The 9,945-nt window shown below is 37.5% G+C and overlaps 1 protein-coding gene across 3 annotated transcripts in view; it reads right to left on the reverse strand.

Annotated features, from left to right (window-relative positions):
• Positions 1-9,611, reverse strand: part of FILIP1 (filamin A interacting protein 1) — a 99,529-nt gene extending 89,918 nt beyond the window's left edge. For 2 of the 3 annotated variants that reach the window (XM_057369217.1, XM_057369208.1), the window contains exon 1: positions 9,105-9,611. The gene's annotated coding sequence lies outside the window, so the exon portion shown is untranslated. The remainder of the gene's footprint in view (positions 1-9,104) is intronic. The other variant, XM_057369226.1, reaches the window with a different exon arrangement.
• Positions 9,612-9,945: the final 334 nt, after the last annotated feature.

Genomic DNA, 9,945 nt, shown 5'->3' on the forward strand with positions numbered 1-9,945 from the left:
CTTATTGCAACCTACAACTCAGGGCACAGTTAAGCTTCCCTCAGGGGAGCTCCTCTAAAAATACATATTCTTGTCACTCAGACTAATTCAACTTCTATTCCTACTTCTGCAGAATCTGATTTCCAAGGAGGGCTATTTAGGTCTTCTTATTCAAAGCTGTTGACACGATGTTCAACACTGCAACATCTCAGAGTGTCAAAGTCACTCCTATGTTTATTCTTGTAACATTCCAGGTTGTTATTAAAAGTGGAGAAGTAACTTGCTGAGAGTCACARTGGGAGTCACAGATGTGAAAGCCAAACATTTAACCAGCATTCCTCCTCCTTGGTATGACAGCTACCACCTCACATTTTAAGGTAACATTTCAAAGGGATAAACATCAAAAAATTGAACAACAAAATTGAAACATGGCATGAATATTTTGAAGAGGGAACCTGAATTAGGAGAAGTCATTCTGATTAATTACGAATCTATCAGATGTCCTGCCACTCTTACAGCCTTGCAAGTGCAATCACACTCTTGCAGTGTCATTTAAACTTTGTTTACACGACTAATGCTGGAGGTAACTAAATTATTCCCTCCTTRTGTGGATTTATGTTTGCCTCATTTCTAGATACTCGCTGCTGTCCTGGAGGGATTTTTAGAAGCTGACACCAGTAGCCAGTAAAATTGTTCTCATTCTAGATTTTCCTTAACAAACTGTTACAAACGGTTGTGTTTTGTTGAGAATATTCACTGAACACTTACGCAGATTATTCAGTTTATTTCTGATTATCTTCCTAGGCTCCTTTTGTGCTAAACTAAGGAGAAACTAACTAATTATACTGTCGGTAATTATCACATATTTTTCTAGCACTTCATTAGTTCTCAGAGACCTGCAGTGATAAAGGTTGTGTGGCTGGTAATGATACTGAACAGGGSCTCAAAACTTGTATCACTGTAGGGAATTTGTTTTCTTGGAATGAGGCAGAGAGGGCTCTGAACAACTCCTGGACCTACAAGTGCCACAGCAATCCTATTGTGTAAATCCTGTAAATTTTCATTTGCAAATAGATTGAATTCCATACCAAAGATACTTACATTGCACCCCCGCCTATCTTTCTAATAACAAACTGTTCCAAAATAATTTGCAGTTTAAGAACATGTTCTCWGAAAGCAGGAAAATCAGTTTGGGTGTTTTTTTTTTCTCCAACCCAGCTGCTTTTGAAACCTCTCCCCATGTGGATACAAGGCAGGGTAGAGTAGGCATTGTTTGAAGGTTTAGCTTTAAAATGCTCAGCTTCCTGAYCTCCTGCTAAAGCCCTTCTTGTCTGTCCTGGCCTGTTCTGGTGTCTTTCAAAGCATGAWCTCTCCTTCCTGAATTTTGCTGCCTTTCTCAGTGAAAGCACATGGCAGCTTTTTTATTAAAGTGGCTGTAGGGGTAATTTGTAGGACCTGTGTGTTTGTGTGTGCAAGACATASCAGCCCTCCAGTTCCTCTCTGCAGCAAGCACTGAGGATGCTCTAGACAAGYACAATGGGATGTGAGACCTCTGTTCACCATCAGCCATGGGAATTCCCTGGCCTTTTTCTCCCCATCTCTACAGATGATGACAATATTCTGGTTGCAGATCCAGTTTTCAGAGCATTATTTATATAAAAAGAAGAAGATTACCTTCAGTGGTTATTCTTTATAAGAAATCCTATATGGAAATACTGACTGCCACATCCCTTTGAGTGCCACGAAGCCTCTGCTTTGTCCTTGGTTCATGGTACAATTATCACCAACAGGTAAATTTAGATGCTGCCACAAGAAGGGYTTTTTTTAAACTAGCCTAAGCCAGTCTCAGGCTAACCCGAACTCCATCTAGGAATCCTGTTTGCCATATGTGCATCAGTTCTGCTCCTGATTAGGATACAATTGGAAAGAGATGTTCAATGAGAAAAGTGAACTCAGCAGTGGAAACAGTCTCCAGAGTTTCCTTCCTCAAAAGCAGCATCTCTGTTATCCTTCCTTATTTGCTTATTACTTACACTCTCAGTGCTAGCCTTTCAAATTACAAGACTACCTCGACAGAATATACTCAACATTTTTCAGAATCGTTTTTGAAGAATGATGGCACCTCAACAGTGCCTTATTCTAAATGTTTGACTTTCAAACAGAATGCAACAGGGAGGAGAAGGAAGACGTGTGCACTCTGAAAACTGGAGTAAACCAAGATAAAAAAACTACATATTTTAGGATATAATGCATCAAATTAAAAAAAAAAATCCAAAGGAAAAAAAAACCCCACTGCATGTGGGTTCTTTTGCAATTTTGAAAGTGCCAAAGACCTGTAATTTCTATCAACCAAATTTCTATCTGTTCTATCAACCAAATCTCAACCCATCTTTTATTCAGTGTATGTATTTTCATACATTGATTATCATCTCTTGAAAATATTCCATGGCTAGCCACATCAAAAATTTTGTGATCCAAAGATCACAAAGATGAGAGACTTGGAACATTTATAAATTAAAAATACTCAAAATATATTAAAATAATCACAGCCCTAAGCAGCCTGATCAGATTCTGGAGTTAGTCCCACTCTGAGGGAGAGTGGATGACATCCCCAATTCCTTTCACCTGAATTATGGTTCTGTAAATAAGTGGCACCCCTCATTCAGAGGATATGCTGTGGTGACCCTGCATTTTACTTTCTGCGCTCTGATGGCTTTTGTGCCTCAGATTCCAGCCTCTGTCTCATTCCACTTGGAGCAGCAGTGTTTCCCATAGCCAGCTGCCTCGGAACACGTGGTTCCCCTGGCACTCAGGAGCCCTGCTGCCATGTGTGTCCYTCTGTGCACAGGGACATCTTGTCTCTGTGTTTGACATGCTCGAGGACATCCAGCATGGCATCGTTCCCTTCCTGCCATCTCCTGCCCAGACTCAAAAACTGGAATGTATCATTTTCTCTGAAGAAATTTATCAGACTGAGGAACTGAAATCCATATCTGCTGGAATATAATTTATCTTTCTTYTCATTACAGAAGTCCTTGTTGAAGAATAAAAGGAGAAATAACRCACTATAGAGGAACTACTGTAACTTTCACCTTAAAAGTTCAATCCAGGAGGTTTTGCAGTTACACAGGGTGAGACAAGTGAGATTTTGGGGATAAGTATGAATGACAGACACAGGATTTGAATAACTTCAGCATGAGAAATATATGCTTAATTAAATTTTAGCCAGCACAGTACTGAATCAGTCAYCATTAACCACATGTGCTTTGCAATCCTTCGGTTTATGCTCTTGCTTATGGCTTTTAAAGGGTTATTTTTTCAACAATCTGGATTAAATTTTTCAAAAGTAAGAATGTTCTTTGAGACCGCAACTAGATAGTGTGAGGTTTTATGAATACCCTTTCCACTATGTTCACAAATTTGAACTTGAGGATAAATTGTGTATGTTTTTTTCAGTGTATATTTGTTGCCACAGTAACTGCAGTTTTCCCAATAAATGGAAATTGCATCGTTTCCTTAGCATTCAGGTTATTGCACTGAAATAGCACCATGAACTCACCATTACTTCTCCTTTCCTGTTGTCAAGTTAGATCTCATTTAGCTACAGGAGCAGACACTAAAACAGGTTAGTTTAGATTTGTGCACATTAGAAAGCTGAAGCAAGTCTGCTTAGCTGCATTACATCCTATGACTCATGCCTGTGTGGGAAAGACCTTTATTTTCACAGAGATCTCTTAGATAAACAAGGCAAGTTGGCAGCAACTCGGTTACCCTGATGCAAGCAGCCTCTGCTTTCTGTTGCATTCATTTGCTTTATATTTTCTGAAAAACTCACGCAGGCTGATAAACTCTAGTGAGAGTTCTTCTACCAAGGACACATGAGCTTTCATTTTCAATTGTTATTTTTTATAACAGGAACAGCCTTAAAACAGTTTCTAAAAAAATCCTATTCTATTGCTACAATAGAATCAATATTTTATCAGTTGAGTTTTTTTAAAGTTTGTTAGCGGAGCTGTAGCTCTTGCTGTCGAAAACCGTAACACGCCAGTTAGATCCTCTCTCCCACAAACATACAGTGTCTAAGTGCTGAAGACTTCAGACAGAAAATGGATTTAGATTCCAAAATATCACTTGTACACATGGGCTGGAACAGACTTTTGAACAACACAAATCTCAAAACATTACACTCTTTGCCACCATTTCCCCAAAAAGGAAAAGTGAACAAAGCAACCATTACTGTATTACAGAGCTCTAAAAGTGTGTAAATCAAACTGGACAAGTTTATTGCAAATTCATCAAGGTTTTTGCTCTTGTTTTGAAACCCTACTGGTTTATATCTGAATGACTTTGGCCACATCTTAGATAACTAAGATTTTAATTGTCATTTAATCAGCTTTAAATGAAACTCACTTGGACAAAGTGCAGCGATCTTTCGGATTCACACCCCCTTTGCCTCTGTCAGCAACAGCAACCAGACGGGTTGTCCATTTAAGGGAAAAAGTACAAGCTCCAGCCTATTTCCCTGWGCTTCGGATGTGTTTGTCCCACTCATTCAGCAAAGCATTCTGTTGTGCCAAAAAGCATTTCCTTCCTTGCAAAAGTCRTGGGCACATGCACAGATATAGTCACATTTCTGATGAAGTTTTAATTAAGCTTTTAGATGTAACAATTGTCTCTTTGTCTGTATTTGTGGGTGTGTAAAACATTGTGGAGGATGCCACAATCTATGAAATCTTACAGATCACCTTTAGAGCTACAATTTGCATGCTTTACTTGTGGAAAGGATTTACAGATATAGCCCAGCCAAAGCAGAATGGAAATCATAGGGCAAAGACATCTTGAATAAAAAAAAAAAAAAAAAAAAAAAAAACCAAAAAAAACCCCAAAAAACAAACAAACAAAAAAAAAAAAAACGTACAGCTGACCCAACTTGGGAAAACTTTCTGTTTGCACTTTTATTAGTACTTATTTTACCATGATGCTGAGAATAAAAAGTAATACAGAAAGTACAGATTATCTGAAGAAACAGGAGGAGTAGGTGCAAAGACCCAAAATAAAAGGGAAAAATCTAATCAAGTATCCCGAAAAGCACATTTTCAAAAATACATGAGGCATCACACGTTTTCAACATGATCACAGCCTCTCACTGTCTGTCTCTCCTGGAAGTACACAGACACAATTATTTCTGCCCTTTCAACACCACACCTCAAAGCACAACTGCAGGACTGTGTTACAAGTTCTTAATGTCAYAACTTGGTACAAATACTAGCTACTAAGTAGAAAAAGAGAGGATAAAAAAATCTTAATATTTTATGTATTCTCAGTTATCCAATATGCTCCAAAATGAAAAAAAGCCTGTTTTCCCCAAATAATTACCAATATTCTGTATAAAGTTAGGAAACAACTTTCAGGAGAAAACAATGAAAGAAATGGAAACTACCACAATAAGACGATAAAGCTGAAAAACTTAGGTATTTGGGCTTCTTGTAAAGAAATATTTAAACTTTTCTGTAGAATTGAATATCCTTGTTTTATGTTTTTAACTTTCAGCTCTAGTCCTAGGTTTTATATACTAAATATTTTTGGTGAAATAGGAAGTATGAATAGMTAGAGTTCCTTCTCATTTGTAATTTCAACTGGCTTCTTCACAAATATTCACTTTATTTGTCCCACTGGCATTTTAGATTTATAGAACAACAAAAACCCTGCTTCAAATTCAGTTTATGCATTCAAATAACATTGCAACCTGCAATGACAGACCTTGAGAAAGGAAGGGAAGAAACAGGAAATCGGAGGAAAAGTAAAATGTCTCTTAGGAAAAAAAAATATTTGTACGGGAATGTAGACAATCCATTTTCTTAAATGCTCTTGAGGGGACTGGAAATTTATCTGCTAATTACTRAACACTAAAACCTGACCTTATTAAATTTAAAGGGAATCTCACTTCGTATTCAGTGGCATAAGCCTGACCTTTGACTGATACAGCTCTGAGCTCATTCTTAATTTCTGCCTGGGGGTACCTGAACAGAGATAGATAAGATTACCAAGAGCCTTAAATTAAGCATGTGTGAAATCTGTGCCAACAGAAAGATCCTTCATCAAGAGGAGTTCCACTGAAACACCTCTATCAGGAAAAAGCTTTTAGTATGGAAATGGCTATAGTGGTGAAATTGTAACCCAGAGGAGCAAAACAGGGCACCCCAGCAAAGCAGAGATGTCCTAATATATTAATSCTTAGTCCACAAGCTGCTTCCAGGAAGCACATCCGTTTCTTCAGGAATCCCACTTTGGCTGACACAGCTCTATCAATGTTAACGTTTAGTCTTTCCATGGCATTTGTGTCAGGTGCGACCGTGAGTGGCACACAGAAAACTCCGATGTCATGAGGTCAATGTCAAGCTCACTCAAGCCAGTAGCATAAAGGATGCACCAGTAAACACCAGAAAACACCAGAGCYAAAGGTCAATAGTCTACCAGATACRAGGGGGAGGAGTTCAGGAAAATCAGGGCACATGCAAGCAGAGACAGAACAGTGCTGAGCTTTGAAGATGGATTTCAAGTCTTTGAATTTGGTGCTAAAAAATCAGATTCCCTATAAGACTGAAAGACTGAGGTGGTAAAAATACGCAGTTAAGATTAGACTAGATCAGCTAAAATTATAACAAAATTAATATAATAGTTAAATAGTAACAATTTACTGTAAATATAACCATAAGAATATTATCATAAAATTGAAAAAGCCACAGACAGAGTCTGGAAGTGGATTCAGATGGGAAGGAGTACACAGTCTTTAGCACCATGAAAAGCACCATTCATTCCACTTATGCGAATAGAAACAAAATCAAAATGATGCATAATAGGGAAAATAAATGCGTGTGCTATGTCTACTTGTCTTCCACAAAAATCACTACAATGGGKTGTATCACCAAAACATAAATTACTTTTTGATTTGATATAAAATTGACCTTGGTTTYGCTGTAGTCATTAGGAGAATTGGCTATTTTTCAAACATGAAACCATCTGTTGAATAGCCACGTTATATATTCCACAGATTTGATTGGAAAATCCCAGACCCTCTTTGTGGACACCTGTTGAGAAGAGTAATTTTAGCCTCCTCCTCCATTTTGAAGTGGAAAGGAAGACAGATGCATGTAAAACCACAACTCCATGTGTTAAGAGTATGAAGTTGCTATTAGACTATTCAAATGTCACTTCATTTGATAGTTATCAGGTTAATATTYTGCCTTTTGATTTTAAAAACTTTGCTAGAAGTAAACTGCGCCAAAAAAGGAACTTGTAAAACCACACGTTACACTAAGCAACAACTAAACCAAAAAAGCAGCCAATATTAGCATAGCATTTTCCCAGATTTYGCCATCCCTATACATTCAGAAGGTCAAATTTGTCATTTCTCCACAGTTTAATTTGCCAWATATTTCATTGGAGAGAAGAAATAGTAATTTTCACGCTAGTGTCAAGATGACAAAACTGCACAAATCATATTGTTTCAGATTGTGATTTAATTCTCACTGGGTAGCCTTCTTATGAAAAAATAACTTTCTCAGGATATATCCTTATTAAAAAGTAATTCCAAAGTTTCGTTTTGAGATTCAGACTTCGGATACCATAATGCTTTAGTAATTCCACAATAATTATTATCACATTAAACGATAGTTGCCAAAAAGTGTTTCTATTTAGTGCTTTAGTGTGCCCCTTGCTATGAAATAAAATGTACACTGTGTTACTTTTTGCTTTTAAGAATTTTCTTCCATTGTAATGCCTAATTAATTTTCTGTTTTCACAGGGAGCCACATTCTCTCTCACCAAGTCTAAGTTGCTTCAGAGTATTTTAATTCCATTCAGTCCATCCACTGCTAAGATGTGGTATTGATGTCATTTACGTAGTATGCAGGGATRCAACTAGAATTATTTAGCTAAAGCAAGGCATTCTCATCCCCCTGAGGCAGTCCCAGACTAAGTGTCAAACACCACAGACAGTCAGCACAGACTCAGTTAGTTCATTCCTTCTTTAGGACAAATATTTTTCATCTGAGACAATTCTGCACAAATCTGTGAACAGTTTTTGCACCGGGTAAGTGCATTCTTTAAATCACTGCCTTCATAACTGAATTCATATTGCATATGGACTCATAGCCAGTATGTCTTTTAAAAATTCATGAGTACTAGGTTTCTTTTGTTTGCAGAAAACATCTTTAAAAGAGGTGGTAGGCAGAAGTGGAATTAATTCTCCAATTGATCAAACAGCTTTTGTCAGCTAAGACAAAGTAAATCATACTAAGCAATTCCTCCCCTAAACTACATTACCATTATGGGACCACAGGACACACATTTCCAACAGGATTCCATCCTGCTGTCAGGGTAAAACATCTGAGAACTGGTTTCTCRTTTGTTTTAGTAAAAGAAACATACACTTTAACAACAATGATCCAGYTCAAGCACACCTGGGTACAATAAACATAAGGTCAGTCCTTAGGATGGCTGCATTATGCTGCTAATCAAAGGAGCAGAGATTAATATTCATTCCATGTAAATAAGCACAAGAGAAAGAACCAAAAGCGGTTGTCACAAAGGTGGTACGAAAGGCACCAGGTGTGTCCTAAAATTTAGTAAGGAAAYAAAGGTACAAATGCGCCAGGTCACAAAGTATTCAGTTACTTCTGTTACTGAATGACTGTTTCCTCTTATTTATCACACAGGTTGTCACTGTTTTTAATAGCTGCTCAGCTATCACTGCTCAGGGATGATATGGATTCTATTATTAAATGTTSATTTGTCTTCTGTCTGTATGTAAGCAGATATACGCAAGATACATGTCAAAATCTATGCACATTTTTTTTCMTATTACTACCAGCTACTTGATTATATGCTTGTTCTCAGAACTGCAAAAGTTATTTAAGCAATGCTTTTCAATCATGGAAATATAAAMAGAATCTCTAAAACTTTTATCCCAGCTTTCATTTATGGACAATTCCTAATCATTCAGAAGATTGTTTAAAGAAGAAAAGAGACAATAGACATTAGAAAAGATATTTTTGCGAAAACGACACTAGAAAATAAAAGTTATTGTAAACAAAAAAGCACCAGAGTGGTTAACTCAGTCTTACCTGTCAGTAACACGGACCTAGAAATAAATCCTTTACACTGCAAGATCGCAGTAGTCCGTCCCAMAGCACTACCAGAGGAGTAGAATGATCCAGCCCAGGAGAGCACAAAGACAGGAACTTTTCCCACTTTTCTAGGTCTACCAGCAGCTGAAGTAATGAAGGAAACAAGGTAGAGAACAGAAGACCGAAGCTGCTTCTCGCAGAAATCCCAGGCAGGAGAAATAGGAGGTATACTCTGTCTGTGTCTCACCCAGACTTTTGTTTAAAAGTTTTTTCAACTGTTGCTAGGTGGTGTTAGGCTTTGGCAGTTTAGTTCTCAGATTGTATTTCCCCTCTTCTGGTCTCTTCACACAGTGTTACAGCAATGACTTTGTTGAGCTCAGCTCGCTTGTGCTATATTTAACCAGTGTTCTCAGCAAGTCAAGCCTGTCAACAGCTGAGAAGTTTGGAGCAGGCTTTGCTGAGTTCCTCAGCTGCTGAATTATCAGTGGATGTAGCACTGCACAGCCCAGCTACTACATTCACTGAAAGATTGTGGGGAAACTGTCAAATCCTTTTAAGGGCTTCCAGTGACTTCACGGGAGTAATTACTATTTAAAGCACTAAGCACAAGATGTGTATTTAGGCATATATTTTAGACTGCTAGAGAAAGAATACTTGTGTTCACTGCAGATGAGTTCAATTATTTATACAGTGAGAATTTTCCTAGGACAAGTAGGAAGTTTATAATTTGAAAGGTATGCACTTCACTTGAGGAAAAATTACACGTGGGAAGAACTTTTTGCAGCATAATTTCTTACAGAGTTTAAATATACTAAGATGACATGGAKAAATTAATGAA

This window comes from Malurus melanocephalus, unplaced genomic scaffold (genome assembly GCF_030028575.1).
Source record: "Malurus melanocephalus ecotype Western Australia unplaced genomic scaffold, MMel_1.1 scaffold_4, whole genome shotgun sequence".
Lineage (NCBI taxonomy): Eukaryota > Metazoa > Chordata > Aves > Passeriformes > Maluridae > Malurus > Malurus melanocephalus.